The sequence below is a fragment of the Drosophila santomea genome, chromosome 2R (genome assembly GCF_016746245.2).
Source record: "Drosophila santomea strain STO CAGO 1482 chromosome 2R, Prin_Dsan_1.1, whole genome shotgun sequence".
Taxonomy (NCBI): Eukaryota; Metazoa; Arthropoda; class Insecta; order Diptera; family Drosophilidae; genus Drosophila; species Drosophila santomea.
The window spans coordinates 7,253,295-7,271,139 of NC_053017.2; positions in this window are offsets into that span (position 1 = coordinate 7,253,295).

Below are 17,845 nucleotides of genomic sequence, written 5' to 3' on the forward strand. Positions count from 1 at the left end.
CTTATTGCAGGCACTTAAGATTGAAAGAAGGCCAGGTCTGGGCAGGCCAAAACGAAAGCACTAAACTCACTCCCATGCATGTACATTTAATATACTTCCGGCGGAAGCAGCTTTGCGAAAGCCGAACTGCATATAAATGCAAATCATGTAACGCAGGACCAAAAACTTTCGAAGTTCAAGCTTTGGTTTTTTGCTTGCTGTTTACCTTATTGAACTGGCTGAGATTTATGAGGAGTCGCAGCTACTCAATTTCTGGGCAAAACCAATGGCTGAAACGAAATGGAAATTTATGTGCAACGAAGGAACTCCGGCGTAACTGAAGCCACTTTCACCGCGTAAACCGTAAAGTTTTGCGCCGTAAAATCGCAAAAACAAGCAGAATGGGGGAAATAAAAATTTATAAACCGCCAAGGCAACGGAATAAAATAAAATACAGCTCAGGTGCGGAGAGGATCCAAGGGATTCTGGACAGGTGGCGTGCATTTCGCATTTCGCAGTTTGCAGTTTGCATTTGCATTTCTTTCGACGCCATGTTGTTGCCCTTGCAAAATGGCGTTTGTGGCGCGCCAACAAAATGGCGGAGGCGTCAGCGGAAGTCGCTTTTCACAGCACACACACACAGACACACACATGCACTTATGTGTGTATATATATGTGGTAAATAAATTGCAAGTTATTTGAGCAGAAGTACCGTACCTCGCGAGACCGCAGTGAAGACATCGTCGGAGGAGTCGTAACCAGGAATGCCGAGCAAACGTGAACTGCATTCGACTCACACACACTCTCATACACACAGATGCACGGGGGTCCTGCGGCGCTGCAGTGCAAAATTTATGGCAACATTTATGTGTCGTGTCGCGTGCGCGGTAAATACCGGAAATGCCGGAAAGAAGTGCATAATAAATGACGTTATTAACCCACATGCACTCACACACACACACACACACACACATCCACCCGGGAGTAGAACAGGACATGTCAGGACATATAGACGCTCGGTTAGACATTTGGTTTGGACACAAAAGAGGCCACTGTATAAACAAGCGACTCGCTTAGTGAGCAACAGTACCGCGGGCTTCGAGCAAAAGGGCCCCATTTATCGACTCGAGGCTATAAAGCACTAACCTATGAGCAGTTGGTCGTTAAATTGGTGTTCTACTAATAAAAATAAAATTATATAGCGTCTAAAAGCGTGCTCTACTGCTAGTTCAACGCGAATAATAATCACTTTACGGATGTGAAATATTTTGATAATAATAATAACAAAATAACATTTTCCGCAGGATGAAAAGAAACCCAATAGGGCAGAGCTAGTGCTTTGAAGCACTATTATTTGATTACCTTATCCTTTTATGATTTCTTCTTTCATCGATCTTCCTGCTTCCGTTTGCCTAACACAATTTAAGCTTTTTCTCAAAACTCTTAAATAAAATCAACTTTTGGCCAGAAACTTTCCCCACTTTTCCACATCGCCCACCCAGCCGCATCTCTTGCGCTTGTGGGGCGCCTACAGCGTAGTCAGCTTTAATTAAATTTTTCCAACTTCCGTTTTGGACTGGGAAAAAGGACTGCTTACGTTACGCCCGTTACGTTACGCCGTTACGCCCCTCTGCGAGGAGCCTTTCACTTTTCATTCCACTGGGAGCTCACTCCTTACCAGCTTACCCTCGCTGCTCGATGAGTGGCTTTTCTTCTTTCATTTGGCCTCGTTGCCGCTGGCTGGCTGCGTCTTGGAATTTTCCTCAAGTGGCGCATAATGAGCGCCACGCGGCGTATGATTAATATTTTTATCGTCCTTAATTCCCGCTGCATTATGATTACATATTACACATTATAAAGCGTCGGCAATCGCCTCAAAATGCAAATCACGTGCCGTCGTACGACAAGCCATATGTTAGCTACCCTATTTCCTATTTCCCCTGAAGAAGGGCGATGTACGCAGATACACCCATGCCTAGATACGAATACGAATCCCCTCACTTGTTTGCTTTTGGCCGAAACTCGAGCGCAGCTGCCAAATACATTTCAATATTTATGTTATAGTCGGGTGCCCCCCTCGTCCACGGTTCAATGTGTATCTATGTCCTGTGCTCGTCCTGTCTGCGTGTAAAATGTGCAAATTACCTAAAAGAACCGCAGACGAACACAACGAGACCACAAAACAAATTTAAATAGACATATTTTTTCGCCGTCCAGCTTCTCTCCACCCGCCCACCTGTTCCGCCCCTTCCAGCGATATTTCTTTACTGTTTTTACGATTTTTCAGTCGATGGTCGATGTTTTTGGTGTTGAATATCCCGGCATAAAATGTTGGCTGCAGCTGCAAATTGGTGTGGTTTTTCAAGGGTCCCCCACTGTCGATGCCACGAGGAGGTTGTGTTTTATTTGTGTTTTTAGCGCTAAAACAAATTGAGGTCCTGCTCCTAAACGGGTCCGCGTGGCATGCCCATGGCCCCTATCCGATCCTCCGCAACGAACCATCCATTGTTATGTTTATTGGCGGTGTGCCCTACAACTTTATGGGCTTGGATGCATATGATGCGGATGCAGGATGCACGATACAGGATGCAGGAAATGAAATTGATCTCGAAAAGGTTGGCAGGAGTGGGAAATATTCTAATTGGATGAAAACGAGGAGGCAGCTTTTTCTAATGCCTTTTTCCACGCTCGAGAAATCATTAATGTAAATTTGAGCTCAGCTTTGTGTGCTTAAAAATGTATATAACATAACGTTTCTGACTGAACAAGATGGGGGTGTGTACGCCATTTAAAATATCCCTTAATTTCAGCTATTCTATGGAAAAAAAGGTTTTTGGAAGCTGGTTTTCATGTGACTACAGATTGACTTTAGAACTGGGTTCTGCTTATGAATTTGAGTAGCTTATTTTGTTTATTTTGTATCAGTCCCTTCGCAAATTTTGGCAAACAAAATGCGATTTCAATTTTCTATTCTGTTGGCTCTAGTCCTTTTTACGAATCGAATCCTTTTTGTGGCACATGTGGGAGTAAATAAAAATGCTGTGCAGACCAACGGCAATCGCCTGCTGTGTTGTTTTCCACTTGCAGTTATTGTTTGGTTATTTAAGAGCGATTCAGCCAGGCTTAGATATGTATATATTTTGGCTGCATATGCATATATGCGTTGATAACAGCCATTCAGTAGCCGTGCAGCCACCGAGCCATCCAACAATCCAGTCATCCGAATGTGGATAACAATTTCGGTTGATGTATCTGATGGACCTTTATTTGTGGCCTTGCATCGTTCTTCACTAAGCCAGGGGAAATTGTTTTCAATTTTAAATGGAACAAACGTTGACGTATAAATTGTGTAAATGTTCAGTCAACAATAAAATCGGCACCCGGGAGGACTCGATCTAACAAAGTGTGGCCGAAAATGATTGCCTGACTGCACCAGCCAACAAGTTGGCCATGTTGGTAAGTTATATATACATATATATTGACTAATATCTGTGGGGCAGAGCGGGGCCGGTCAATTGAGAGGAAGTTCAAAACTGCGGCTATTGATACCCAAGACGATCCTGGTGAACTCGAGTCTCGAGTTCACTTGGCCATTCTATTAACCAACTTTGAATCGTCCACCTCCCAACGGTCAAGCACTTAACTTCGAGTGGCAGCAACAGCATGCTGAAAACTTTTGCTTTCCATCAAAAAGGCTGCTCAATATGCACTTAACCACAAGTCTCCAGCTCCAACTCTGCCTAGACTCCTGCCAGTTGGAAATGATGATGTGCGGAGTACGGACCGCACCATAACTTAGCATATAGATGGAATGAATATATATATATGTTTAAGCTATTCTGTGACATTTATGATGCGGACATTGCCGAATCTGTGTCAGGGGTAGAACCGGGAATGGCCGTTCCTGGTCTCCTGGTCTCAATCTGACTCCGGGCCGGTCATCATAAATTTATGCACTTTGTGCCGCAGCCCTGCAGTGACCAAAATTACAATTATGACAGCCGCAAAAAGGTTTTCTGGTGCACCAGCAAAAAGTAGTCGGCCTGGGAGCAGAACCAGCGAGCCTTGTCCATAAAATGCTTAACATGATTAAGCCAACCAGCCGACCGGCTTCACTGCAGTGTGAAACAAAGATGAAAGATGACAAGGAGTGAGTAAGCCGGATTGCTTCTTGGATATTATATCAAGGTACAAAAAGAATAAAAAGAAATAAATATTCAAGGATTGTAGAAGGCAACCTAAATGTATTTCATGATTACTTTCTTGAAAGCTTTTAGTGCCAACTTTACAATGTAGGTAAATACTTAGAAATGCGTTCATAAATATACCCACAATGGCTAGCAAAGTGTTTTATTCTTGAATGGTTGTATGGACGTTGACTATGCTCCATACCATACATATGCAAAATAAATACATATAAAAATCCCCTCAATTTCTGTGCAAAAATAAGAACTTATACAGTATTTACCAGCTTGATGAACTTGCCAGCATAATTCCACATTCGCGTCCGCCTCAAACCCCAAAGACCTTCGAGAGCCAACGAAGCGTGGCTTAGATGCGGATGAATTCCAGACAAATTCCAAGCGATTACCATGGAATCACTCGCTGGTTTCCCCCAAGAAAGGGGATTGGGTGAAGGAGTTGTTCGCGCTGACGTGCCGGCCATTCCCATAAAAAAGCGCCACACACGCCCTCTGAAATGCTATACGGCATAATTGCGACACTCGGAGGTGGCTCCAGAACCACAGCCAGAACCAGAACCAGAAACAGAACCAGACCGATCCGACCAGACAACGATAGTGACAATTAACAGTGGCTAACTGCGATGCGGCATTCCAGGGAATCTCTTACCCGCTCGGCTATCCGGCTATCCCCTGGTGTATCTGTCAGCTGCTGTCGATGGTAATTTGAAACGTGAAACCGCAAAATCCAATTCCCAGACAAGAGTTCTTTGTTTCTCGAGGTTTGGTTTTTTATTGCTGCCTTTTTGCCTCGTTCTATTTTTTTATTCGCCCGTCTGGGAGTCGCCGTCAGCTCCTCTGACCTCCGCATCCAGAAGTGAATGCGATGTGCGCGGGAGGTTGAAAGACTTTATGCTGTTTTCCACACTTCATTGATTTGCCGAGTTGCTTACAAGTGCATTTAGACAATCAATTAATCGGCTGCACTGTCCCATGCTGAAATTGAGGAGCTAAGCCGGGCGAGTGTCCAACTTGATTTATGATATCGCATGACAGTCGGACAAGGTCCGCACATATTTCGAATGCCTCCGTGTTCCCCCAGCGATGTCATTAAGTTCGTATCGGGAAGTCCTACAAGTGGGGGATCAGTTTTGGGCGGGGTGCCTGTTGTTCAGGAAGCCCAAGCTCACCAGTGCGCAAACTTTATTTGGATGTAATACGAATTTAACAACCGATTATGGCGATATAACCGAAGACGTGCGCATTTGTGGGGCTTCAGGGGATAATGGGATATATGAGTCGGTATATTAAGGTAAGTGGCCCCAAAAGCTGTTTGTTAAATACATAAGGGAATTTTAACAGAATTTCATATATTTATAACAAATAGCAAACTGCTCAAAGGCTATTTGTAACATTTAAGGCAAAGGGATAATCATACAATGCTCCTGTAAACGAAGCTTTCACCTTTTTACATCTGCATATACCTTTAATGAACTTCCTTTGAAGTAGTCATTACCAAGGTAGCCGAACCAATCTCAATTGTAAATCACTTTTATGGTGCGCATGAAATCGCCCTCATTTCCATCTCGAACCATATCCTCCGACACCGCTACACCCCTAATACATTAAATGCAACATTTATTACTTCATCTGGCAAAGAGCTCCTGCAACAACAACAGTTGCAAATTACACCTGTGCTGATGGTCGAGGGGAAAGAATGGCAGTTCGAACTCAAATTACCCATTAATATGTATAATAGTTTTTAAAGATTAGTTTAGATATTACTTTAAAATGAAAACTATGTGTTATAGTTATACTTATTCTAGTAATCGCCGACTCTTTCGCGTTATATATTTTATTTAATAATAATTGTTATTAAAATATCAGTTAGAATGTATTTTATTTTAAAAATATCTAAAACGAATATATGTATCTTTGAATGCTAACTTTATTATAAAATGATATATATATTTAAATCCGTTATCATCAGTGCCCAGCATACCCTTCACTTCATCTCGTACCGCTTATAAAAACTTTTCATTTTACGTTGTTCTGTGTCAATTCAACTGGTGGCTCAGGTGTGTGTGTGTGTGTGTGTGTGTGATGGGGCGCCACCTGGCGGACGCCTGGCCAAGTGCAACACCATAAAAGTTCGCAACTGTAAATTTCGCAGCGTCAGCGGTTCACCCGATGTTGTTGGAAAAGCGGGGAAGTCCCTTTCCCGGAAAAGCCGAGTCGTCGCGTTGCCATTGAAACCACAGAAGCCATTTTTGCATTTGGTGGCACATTCCATGGGGCCCATTGTGTGGCTATTGTTGCTTTTTTGTAGCTGCTTCTGGGCCATATTTACCTTTTAGCTTTTTTCGGGAGTGGGCTTCGGTACACTAGCCATACTATTTTATTTCCTACAACTTTTATTACGGGGTGCCTCGAACAAATTTGCAGCGAACGAGAAACTTTGCACAATTCACTTAACTTTCGGGGCTGCAGCCGCAAGTTTCGCAGAGTACGACTCCTGACTCCTTTCCAAGTCCCGTCCCATTCCATTTGCCATCCGAAAGATGACTTTAACGGCATCAGCTCCACAATAGATCATTTCTGGGGCGGTCCAGGGGGAGAATCTGCATAAAGTTCCACCAAGTTGGATTGGGGCAGCGACGAGGTGGAAGCGTGCAAATATTTTCCACTCGAGTGCTTTTCGTCAGAAACTTGCTTCAATTATTTTTTTGGTCAGATGAGTTGTAACCTATTAACATTCTGCTGGCAAATTGAATTCGATTGCGATTCAATGAAAGTAAATCGCAATCAGATTCAGGAATAGTTTAATATTCAAGAGATCTTTCAAAAAAGATTAGAAATATCGTTTCTAGCGATAAACTTGAAAGGAAATCTGCCTGTATATCACAAAATGAGAAATATGGCATCATATCTCAAAACGGAGCAAATCGGAGACAGGCAATTAAAAACGTCAATCTCAAGAGCTTACGAACTCGAGCAGCTGCAACTGAAGTAGAGCTCCAAAATGGCATGTAGATGACTTCTGCGACAAATCATAAGCTCCATTAGGCTTAAGCAATTAAGATTCTGCCCATGTCCGTTTTGTTATTTTTTGGGGAACGAACTTCGTTAGAGAGACAAACCAAAAAAGACAAAATTATTATTAATGTCTCTTCCACTTGTGCCCCCGCCAAGAGTGCATCACATTATTTCAATTAAACTCATCAGTGCCGGCGGTCTTCCCGTCTGCAATTAACAAAGCGATGTCTGCACTTTACTCCGCTCTCCGCTCCGGAGAATTGGAGCAGGAGAATCGGAGTGGGGGAATCGGGTCCGCAGTGGAGATTGCACTCCGTGCGGGTGTGGGTCACACAAATATGATGTGGGGAATAATGCTGGCGGCACTTTGCTAAGTGCACACCGAGACAAATTTAGAAATTTCTGAAATGTATTCAAAGACTTTGTCACTATAAAACGTAGCATTTCTGAAAAATAAATGGTACTCTTTAATAAGAAGATTCCTTTGAATGTATATTTCGGCAAAAGTCATATTACTTTCTTTCGGTGCTCCCGAAACCCATTGAGCCGCAGGGAAGCAAAAGAAACTTCCATCAATTTTCGAGCTGCTTATCAGGGAGAGGCTAAAAATAATTTCCCCACCATTTGCAGGGGGTGTGCTGCCATAAAGTTGCGGCTCAGGCGACAATTTATGGCGGAGTGAAAAGTTCAACCCGTAATAATTTATTTGGTGAACCGCGAATGGCTTCCTAGTGCTCCTCTTTTAAGGAACCTCTTAAGCTCGTTGCATGTTGCATGCGGCATGCGGCATGCGGCATGTTGCATGTTGCTGGCGGGACAGGATGTGCAAGACATATGCATGGGGCATGCAGCGAGGATATAGCCGGATAGCGGAAAACGCTGGCAAAGCTGAGCCGGAACTCAGCGGATCCGGCCGCATAAGATTAGCCAGTAAAATATTGTACATTTTGCACGAGGGTCCAGCTGGGTGGCAAATCCCAAACGAGAATGGAAAGTTCTAAACAGTGGGAACAAGCGGGAGAAAACTTGAGTAGAGGGTTTCGTTTTAGCCAAAATAATGTACTATTGAAAACAGTAACAAAGCCTAAAGGGGCTTATACGTACAATGGCCATATATTGGCACCACATTATTTTGATATAAAAAATTATATTCAGCGTTGCACTAAGCAAATGAACGTAAAATATAATAAAATTGAATGGCTCTGGAATTGAGCGAGTCCATTCAATTTAATTTCCGTCATTTGCACTTCATTGTCCGCCACTCGGTTATCGCCGTTAACGAATCTTGACTGTTGCACTCCTCCCGGCGAACGGAGTGTGTGTTTGTGGCAGTGGCAACAATCCTGGGGCGACAATACAGTCAACAATTACGAATATGAATTTTTGAAAGCGACAGCAGCAGCGCGACTTTCATCTCTCCACGGACATTTGGCACGGAAGAAAAGGACGAGCAGGGCGGCTAGTGATGGGTGGGCCGTGGGATGTGTTCGGCTGGTCAGCACAGCTGCTACTTCTGGCCATCTCTGTCTCTCTGCTGCTGCCCGTGCTCCTCCAACAATGCCCTGTTTTTATCCCATTGCCACTGCCACTGCGACTTCCGTTTCCGTGCAGTTTCCGGACTCGCTTTTTTCCTGGCCCGGGCAACAGCTGCGTTGACTTTGAAGTGCAGGAAAACGAGAGCTAACAGGGAAAACTGCAGGCCCCGGGGGAAAACTGCAACCCCTTGACCAATGTCAATTGAGTGAAATTTACATACACACAGAAAAGAGAGAAGATAAAGCGAAACCCACAGCGAATTCCTTGCCATTTGTGCGTGTGGCTCGGGGGAATTTATGGCAAGTTTACGGCCTACATTCCCGCGCCTTGCCGCATAAAATGTGGCACATTCCCAGACGATGGGGATACTAAGGGATACTAAGGGATACTAAGGGATACAGATGCAGATACAAATGCACACAGAGGAAGGTCGTTCAACTGGTTTTTGGCTGCCGGCGGCAACCTACTTCCGGTTTGTCGGACGCCATTTTGTTGCTGACGCGGGCTTAAACAATAAATTTTATAATTAAATTGGCGCAAAAAACAGGATAATAGTCGCGAGTGGAATGCAATGTTGTGCGTCGGAATGGGGGTCAGCAAAGCCGAAAGTTAATTGAAACGTTGTGTAAATAAATATTTAATCTTTATTATGCAATAAATTTAAATACATTTATTTTCCTTCCCACACACGGTCATCGCGAGCGCACAGCGTCGTGACTTTTATTTATATTTACATTGAATATTTAATAATTACATCAACTTTTATGTAATTGCTTATTACGGCCCACCATTGTTTTAACGTAAATAATGAGCGAATAATGAGTCGAGCACAAGTGCTAACAGCTCTAGAGATGCGGCCGATTAAGTGATTGTTTCGAGTACTTTTCACGCGGAATGCCTGCCACCGACAAGTTCTCTACTTAAATATTATGAACGTATTTAATTAATCACACTTAAACCAAAGATATATTGAGACAAAAGTACTTCACTTTATAGTACTATTTCAAATTAAATAACTGCTACCTGCAGTATCTTGGGATGTAAAGGGAAATCAATTAAGTTATGCGGGAATGAAGTATTGGTAATTATGAATAAGTAGTTATTTAAAATAACAATAATGAAAAATACTTTACATGCTTAATTCAGCCAAATCACATGCGAATCCTTTTGCCATATACCGGAGATCTTGGCTCTCAAACTGAGTTTCTTTGACTAACTGAAGACGAGTGGCGCTACTCGAGTGTTTAATATGCTTCGTCTGGCGCTTTTGAGTCTTCTTCGCTGTCGAAAATGTCGGGACGTCGCAACACCATCTCCATCTCTACCTCCATCACCATCACCGCCGCCATCTCCATCTCCATCTCCATCTCTATCACTACCCACATCATCGTCATCATCATCTCAGTAGTTTCTTTGAGCTGCCTTTTGAGTGTCGGGACGCGTGTCAAAGCGCAAACAAAGCTCCAGCTCCAAGCGTCCAAGTCGCACCCATCCTTCAGACTTCTCCAGAATCCACCACTTCCCTTCCTGATGGATGCAAATGCATTTTTTAAGAGAGAAAGAGGGAAGTAAGTAACGGGGTATCGCCTGAGCAACACCCTACACTCTGTTAAGTGAAGTAAGCTCAACGAAATCTTAGGATTTCCTTTATAATAACGGGTGTTTTTTTTAGAGGTATAGAACTTTAAGTTGGCATTACTGTTCAAGATGGCGACCGATTTAACAGCTGTCAAGTGATTTATTCTCAGTTTGGTTTGGCAATTCGTCATGCGTGCTTACAAAATCCAACTCGTGCAAGAATTGAAACCAAACGATCATCAAGCAAGGCGTAGATTCGTCGAATGGGCCCAAAACGAGATTGCTGTTGTTCCCGATTTTTCATAAGCCTCCAAGATCTTGTGATTTAACACCGCTAGACTACTTTTTGTGGGGCTATGTAAAGTCATTGGTCTATGCGGATAAGCCACAAACGCTAAACCATTTGGAAGACAACATTCGCCGTGTTATTGCCGATATACGGCCAAATGTTGGAAAAAGTCATTGCAAATTGGACGTCCAGATTGGACTACATCCGAGCCAGCCGTGGCGGTCATATGCCAGAAATCATATTTAAAATGTAATGCCACAAGATTATCTTTCATGTCAATAAAATTCATGTCAATCGAATAATCCATCGTTGTTTTATTGCAATTTAAAGTTCTATACCTCTAAAAAAAACACCCTATATAATAAAATCAACTAAAATAGTAGCTTTTAAGCTTCATACCTACAATATTATTTATTTTACCATATTATTTGCAGTAATTATTATTTACAATTAAGACGCTCCAACGGGTATCAAATATCCTTAAATATTATTTGCAGTAATTATTATTTACAATTAAGACGCTCCAACGGGTATCAAATATCCTTAAATGGGATACTTATCAGCTTGCATGCAGCCTGTTCTAGAAATCCTTTGATGCCTCGCCCAGCTGAGCCACTTGACATAATTCCAAAGTGTTTGCCGCTTTAATGGGTTATGTTAATTAGTTTGCGGATTGTTTGGCATCGTCTGCTGTTGCACTCGAGTGCCATTTACACACCCATACACCCAGGCAGCCCTGTGCAGACAACAACCGTTAATGGGTCAATAGTTTCTGATAACCAACAGGCAACCAAAACGAGCTAGAGCCTAGGGCCCTCTGCATAATTCATGGGCAGCACAAAACACACCAGCGAACGAGATCAGCCACAGCAAAAAGTTTTTGTTTTGACCCAAAAGTCGTTTCAGTGGAAATTTGATTTCACGCGAGGCACCAGCACCAGTCAATGCCAGTTGGCAGGTGGGAGTTGGGAGCCGGGAGCTGGTACTTGGTTGTTGGTATTTGGTAGTTGGCAGTAACAATGAAACACCCGACAACGGATGCAGGTTCTGGCCCTACCACTGCAAGCACATAAAAACGTATTAAGCATATTATCTAGGCAGGCACAGACGCCTGCCAGACGACGATCCTGTGCGCACCAGGACTTTGGATTTGCCGGCTCTTGACATCGCCGGAATGGAAGCCCAAAAACAGGATGACACGGAACAGAGGAGATGGTGGGGAGCCAGTTTCGTCTAATGAAACTTCAGATTTTTGGCTTTGTTTTCGTTATGGAAATGAGGCAGTCAACAGCCAAACCAGCCAGGAGCAGGTCTACGCAAGTGCACTGCAAAAATGGCAGGCTCTCATTTGGTTTCGTAAAACTGAATCAGAATTACAGCGCAGAAAGTATAGTCTTAAGTTATGGAGTTGCAGTTAAGTGTTTAATCATCATGGAGTAATTCCATATTTCATAGTTCAAGGTGGTATGGGGCAGTTTAACATGATTTGGTATTTACTTACTGAATCGGTTATCTGTTGTTTGTTCCCATCGTTTTTATATAATTTTTTTAAGTGCGCAACCAAGTCACAGACGTGGCCATATGCCAGGAACACCCACATATGGGCGGACTGGCGTATCAGCGTGTGTGTGCTGGTGTGCGTTTGAAACAATGTTGTCAACAACAGCCGACGTGGAGCAAGGGCTCAAATGAAAGGGCAACAGTGCGTATGAGTGTCATCAACAGCATTGATTTGGGGAGGCCTTTGAGCAGGTAACACCGTAGTGCTATCAAAGCCAGTTATTTAAATCGGCTTAAAGCCTTATGAAGGTGTTTATGGAAAGGATAAAAGCCATTGTAAAGTAGTTTTCTAAAACATAAATTTGTCGTAAGGGCTTGGAATTTAGAACAATGGGATTTCATACCAATGCCAGTTTGTTTAAATTGCACGAGCATAAGACCGTAATCCACTTAGAGAGTTGTGAACCATTTTTATCTTCAACCAATTAACAATTATAATTAACACACTCAAATTTATTACAGGGGGCCGTTATTAATTACACCACGATATAAATATTTCGAATGGAAATCGAATTATATAACCGAGCAATAAATCAAGGCATTTTCCAAAGTCAAACCATTAATCTATTTCGGCGTTTGTAAATTGCTGACTGTATTTCGAACTGCGCTTCGAACATTAATTGATTTCGAATACATTCTCGTGGATAAGTGGATATCGAAATCGATACGATTCGTTACACTTGGCGCAGGTTGGAGCTCTTTGGGGGTTGTTCATTGGATTTCGCTGAGAGGTGCGAAACAAAACCAAAGTAAACCTAATTAGCGACAGATTAAATCGGATTAATTTTCATTTAACGCATGAATCAAAAACAGGCTGACAGTCACTGCCAGCAGCACGAATGTCCCTGCTCCAAATGCCCTTCACCCACTCCAGGAAGGCTCCTCATCCTTCTCATCCTCCTCCACTGCCATTATGCCCTTTTCTGCTCTTCTGGCGTGCTCCCCTGGGTAGCTTTTTGTTCACGCATTTCTTTTTTCTGCTGCTTTTGTACGCAGAAATGGAAATGACTCGGGTCTATTGATTTCATGGTGTGCATGGCGATTTGCACATTACATATGTACATTAATAACCCGCTATTATGGTTTTTTTTAAAACCTTAGCAGCAAAGTTAACATTTCAGTTAAATTTAAATGGCATTGAATTCAGGATGCTTTCTGCGCAGTCGCGATTTGCAGGGTACTAAACAGTCGTGAGACGCAAGCCCTTGAGTATTTTTTCCGCTGCATTGCTTTGTTTTCCACCGATTTGACCCCTGCAAACACCAACGACGAGTGGTAAAAACCTGTTGGCCTGCGCATGGTTGGGTTGCTCTGGGGTTTTTTGGGGCTGGTTGGGGGTTTGTTTTAAGGGGCCACGTCGAGTGCGGCTTTAAACACGCCGGAAAACACACAAACACATGAAATATGCATGGAAAATTGAATTTTCCCGCGGTCCCATATTTTTGGAGGAGGCCCGGCAAAGGCAAACATTGAATGGTGCGAACAATTTGATTTATGCGCATTTGCCGCAATTTGTTGTGTAAATAGAAAAGAAGTCAGCATTTTAATTAATTTCTGGCCAGGCTGCCACTCACCCTCCCCGACCCACTTCAGTTTTCCTGCTGCCGTTTCCTCCATCGCCGTTTCCTCTTTCTGACTGCCCCAATTAGATGGCAAAAAATTGCTGCAATTTTCCACATTTGAGGCGATGTCTGGACCAGGCACTTTTTCCGTCTCAGCTCCTGTCTCCTTCACTCAACTTGAGCTCAGTAGTTTTCCCAACCAATTTGGCCCCTTCTCCTTCGCCCACTCTATTGACCAGACTAATTGCTAACAAAGTGTCAACAGTTTGTGGGAAAAGCCTTGGAAAAGGAGGAGTTCGGGCGCCGTCTTAATTGCCAACGTTTATGATTTAGTTAAATAACAATTAGATGCAGTTGCTCATGCTGGATGCCCGGCAATTGAAACAAGAGGCAGTCTTGAAAGAAGGAATGCAGCAAAAGAGAGTTTGAAGATGAGTATGCCAACTGGAAAAGGAAGTGCTTCGGAAGATACTTTCTTATCACAAGGACGAAGTCAAATTGATTTGACATAACCTTATACTTATTTAAGAAATTAACTTGCCGTGTAGATTTATATTTCAACTACAAATACTAAACCTCACCCTTAAGGGACTTGTTTTTTATATTTTCCTTTTAACTTTTGTCCACAGTGACAAAGAAATCATTATTAAGATATCGTGGTATTCAGGTAACTGAAAGATGCTTCCTGCAACTCCATCTAGATACATAGGTCCCTTACAAACCCACCGCAACACCTGACACACCCATTAGGAACTTCTGATTTCCAATCATTGCTATACCTTCTCCAAGCATCCATTCTTCACCCACCTGCTGCCTAATCCGATGCCTCATGTTTATGCATATGAAACTACTCGGAAAATGCATATCCCAGATGCCCAGCCGGAGCGGAGGCCTCAGACAGCTTCAATTTGCCACAAAAACACATTGGCAACATTTTAATGAATGTTGCAGCCGCCGCTGCCGCAGACAAACAATGGGAAAAGGGCTTCGAGCCGGCTTTCAAAATGCTCGACAAACATTGGGGCTAGCGATAAAAGTAAGTAAAAAGGATGTGGCAAAGGAGCCCGCCATCGCCCGCCCGTTGGATGCAATTTGTGCAAATATTGTGGCAAGCTGGGGGCAGGAAAACGGGGCGGAAACAGATCCAACTGCAGCGCTCTGAGTGGAGACTACACTGTGAGAAAGGGGAGCACGAAATTGTATATCCGAAATGTCTTTAAAACTTGTTGTCTACAGATTTATGGCTTTCACTCACTTTTAAGCTATAATAAATACTTCAATCGTATGCAAGCATTATTTAATCTTCGCTACTTAAAACCAAAAGCTTTTAGGGAAAATATAAGTTCGTGCTAAACATTTTATTTTCGTATAGAACTTTATTCCAAATTTTGGATCACGTTTTAAAGCTTAGTGCACGCCTAAGCATAGGCATTTTGCATGCGGCGCATGGTTGCATTTTTTGGGCTTACCAGGGAGTCAGAACGCCAGGAGTTGTGGGGAAACGGGGGGAACAAGGACGATGCTGCACTGCATGTAGGCGAGAGAGCTGCTGACTCCGAGTCACTGGGCCTGGGGAGGAGCTCAAGGAGGAGCAGGAGGAGCAGGAGGAGCAGGAGCAGCATGAGGAGCAGGAGAAGGCACCAGGTTCAGGCCGAGTCGACGGCATGATAAACGTGCTGCCAATAAATTACACTGCGTCAAGGCTCCCTGGATCCCAGATCCTAGCTCCCAGTTTCCAGTTCCCAGCTCCCTGCTCCCAGCCCTCAGCTTCTGTTTCCTGGTTCACGGCGAGGAGGAGCATCGGAGTCGGCGCTGCACATTTTTGCTGCCGTACCATTTAAAATTTACTACAATTTCTTTTGGCTTTCACGTGCGCACCCCGCTCATACGGTAAACAATTTGAATGCTTTGGCAGGCAGGACACGTAGACGAGGAGCAGCCAGGACGCTTTTGGAGGCGAACCACTGGCTGGGGATGTCTCTTTTCTGCTGGAAACTATCTTGGCGATGGCGATAGCAGAGTGACACGAGCGATCTGTGGTCCTCTTGATTAGCCAATATATTTCATCTTGATTCTCGAGAACTTCCAATATAGTTTATATAAATGTACTAAAAGAATACAATTGATGATTTTTTAATTAAACCATGACCCCATCTTATTTGTATAAAGAACACTATAATTTTGAATTCTTTATAGCACTATAATCTGTAACGAAATATTTATTATTCAGTGCTTTCGGTGAGAACGGTGAAGCACTTAATTTGAACGAGTACCCTTCTCAAACATTGATTGATTGCAGAACAAGATTAATCAAGGACGAATGAATATTTTAAAAATCCCGTTCACGCTCCCCTTACAATATTGATAGTTCAACAGTTTCCCACGTTGTCTGGCTCTAATCGGAGCGTGCTGGGTTCTTAGGGCCACGGAGCCCTCATCTCTGCCCACACAAGCTGGATCCTTAGTGGCCGGGAGTCCCCACTCCTGTCGCTCTTCGGCGCTGCTTTCCGCTCCAGTGCAGCAACAGGACAATCGTAGCGTAAAAAGTTTGCTCTTTGTTCCCGTAACCCTAACTATGCTTACTCAATCCGCTGCCCCACCACCGTTTCAGCCATTTGCAATGCAAACACTGCCAGGAAAAGGAGATGCACAGCCGCCAGGACCTCCTGCTTGCCTCCATGCATCCATGGAAGCCGGGCACGCATCTCGCATTGTGTAATATGCTCTGCGATTTATGTTTGCACTAAGCCGGAGGACACTGCAGAGGGCGGCCACTCGCATACGGAGCAAGAACCAAAACCAGAACCGACTGAACATAAATTGAAATGTTCTTAGTTGAAAAAATATTGAAATCATATTTGGGGCAAGTGCAGGAGCACGGAGCAAACGCACTTGACTTCAGACTTCGAACTCGGTGTCGGGGGATTCGGGATTCAAGTGGTCCGACCTTCCCTCGCACAAACATCACACAACTCGCAAATGACAAACATCATGAGTTCAGCAAAAAATATTACATTGCAATTCGATGGGCGACTAAAGGATACCTTGCAGAAATGTATAACAACGTGAATAAGTTAATCCATTAACTTGTTTCTCTAACTTCTTGTATAAATTTTTTCCCATCATAGAAATAACCAAGCTGATAAATCTCATAAACTTAATCAAACGACTAGGCTTACTAGTTTTAGAACTCAAACGTTTTCTTTTCAGGTTAAGGATATTTAGAGTTTTTTTTCACCTTTTGAAAGTGACCATCGGATATATGAAGAGCTGAGAAATACACCAAAAAGGTTTTTTGGGGTGAGCAGGATATGCGCATATACCCATGGAGAATGACTAATGGATATGAAAGGAAAATATGAAATCGACGAAATCGAAAAAATCGAATATAAAATCTCATATTTTTTTGCTCGTATAAACAGCAGAACTTACGAGTAGGAAGGACGAAACATGAATTCAGATCCAATGGAGTTTTGACTGCCAGAACAATAGAGTTTAATAGATGAATCAAGACACGCCTTTGCGAAAAGTACAAGAAGTCAATTCAATTGTCTGGCAGCCGCATATAAAATCGTTTTATGTTTATTTTAGCTGCTTTTATTTCCACACTCTGCGCTCCACTTTATGGCTTAATACAATTTTTATGTTCTGGCCATTTTGAAGACTCACAAGAGCAGCACGCGTCCAATAAAAACCCGAAACATTTGCGGCAAATTGGGCATCTTTTTGAGGGCGGTCTGTTGGTAGGGAGTGTCACCTGCCTTTCCCCCACATCGTTGTGCCCCTCACCTGTTTATTTGGTACATAAAACGGTTTTATGTGCGGGTCCTGGCCCAGTTTAATGCTAATCGCCATCATGATACGTTGTTAGCGCTCGTAAAGGCACTCAAACTTCATTCTTATTATTGCCGCTTCTAAAGAGAACTGAGCTGGACGGAAAAGTTTGGAGGGAAAAGTTAGTGGCTTCTCATTTAGAAGGAAGAATTTTGGTTGTAAGAAATTTTCGTATTATTTTGTTTAGAGCTAGGAATCCGATAACCGAGGCTTTAAATCCTTATGTTACCTGACTATGTTAATGACACTTTCTTAATAAATATTTAAAATTTCTTCAGCATTTGGTTTTG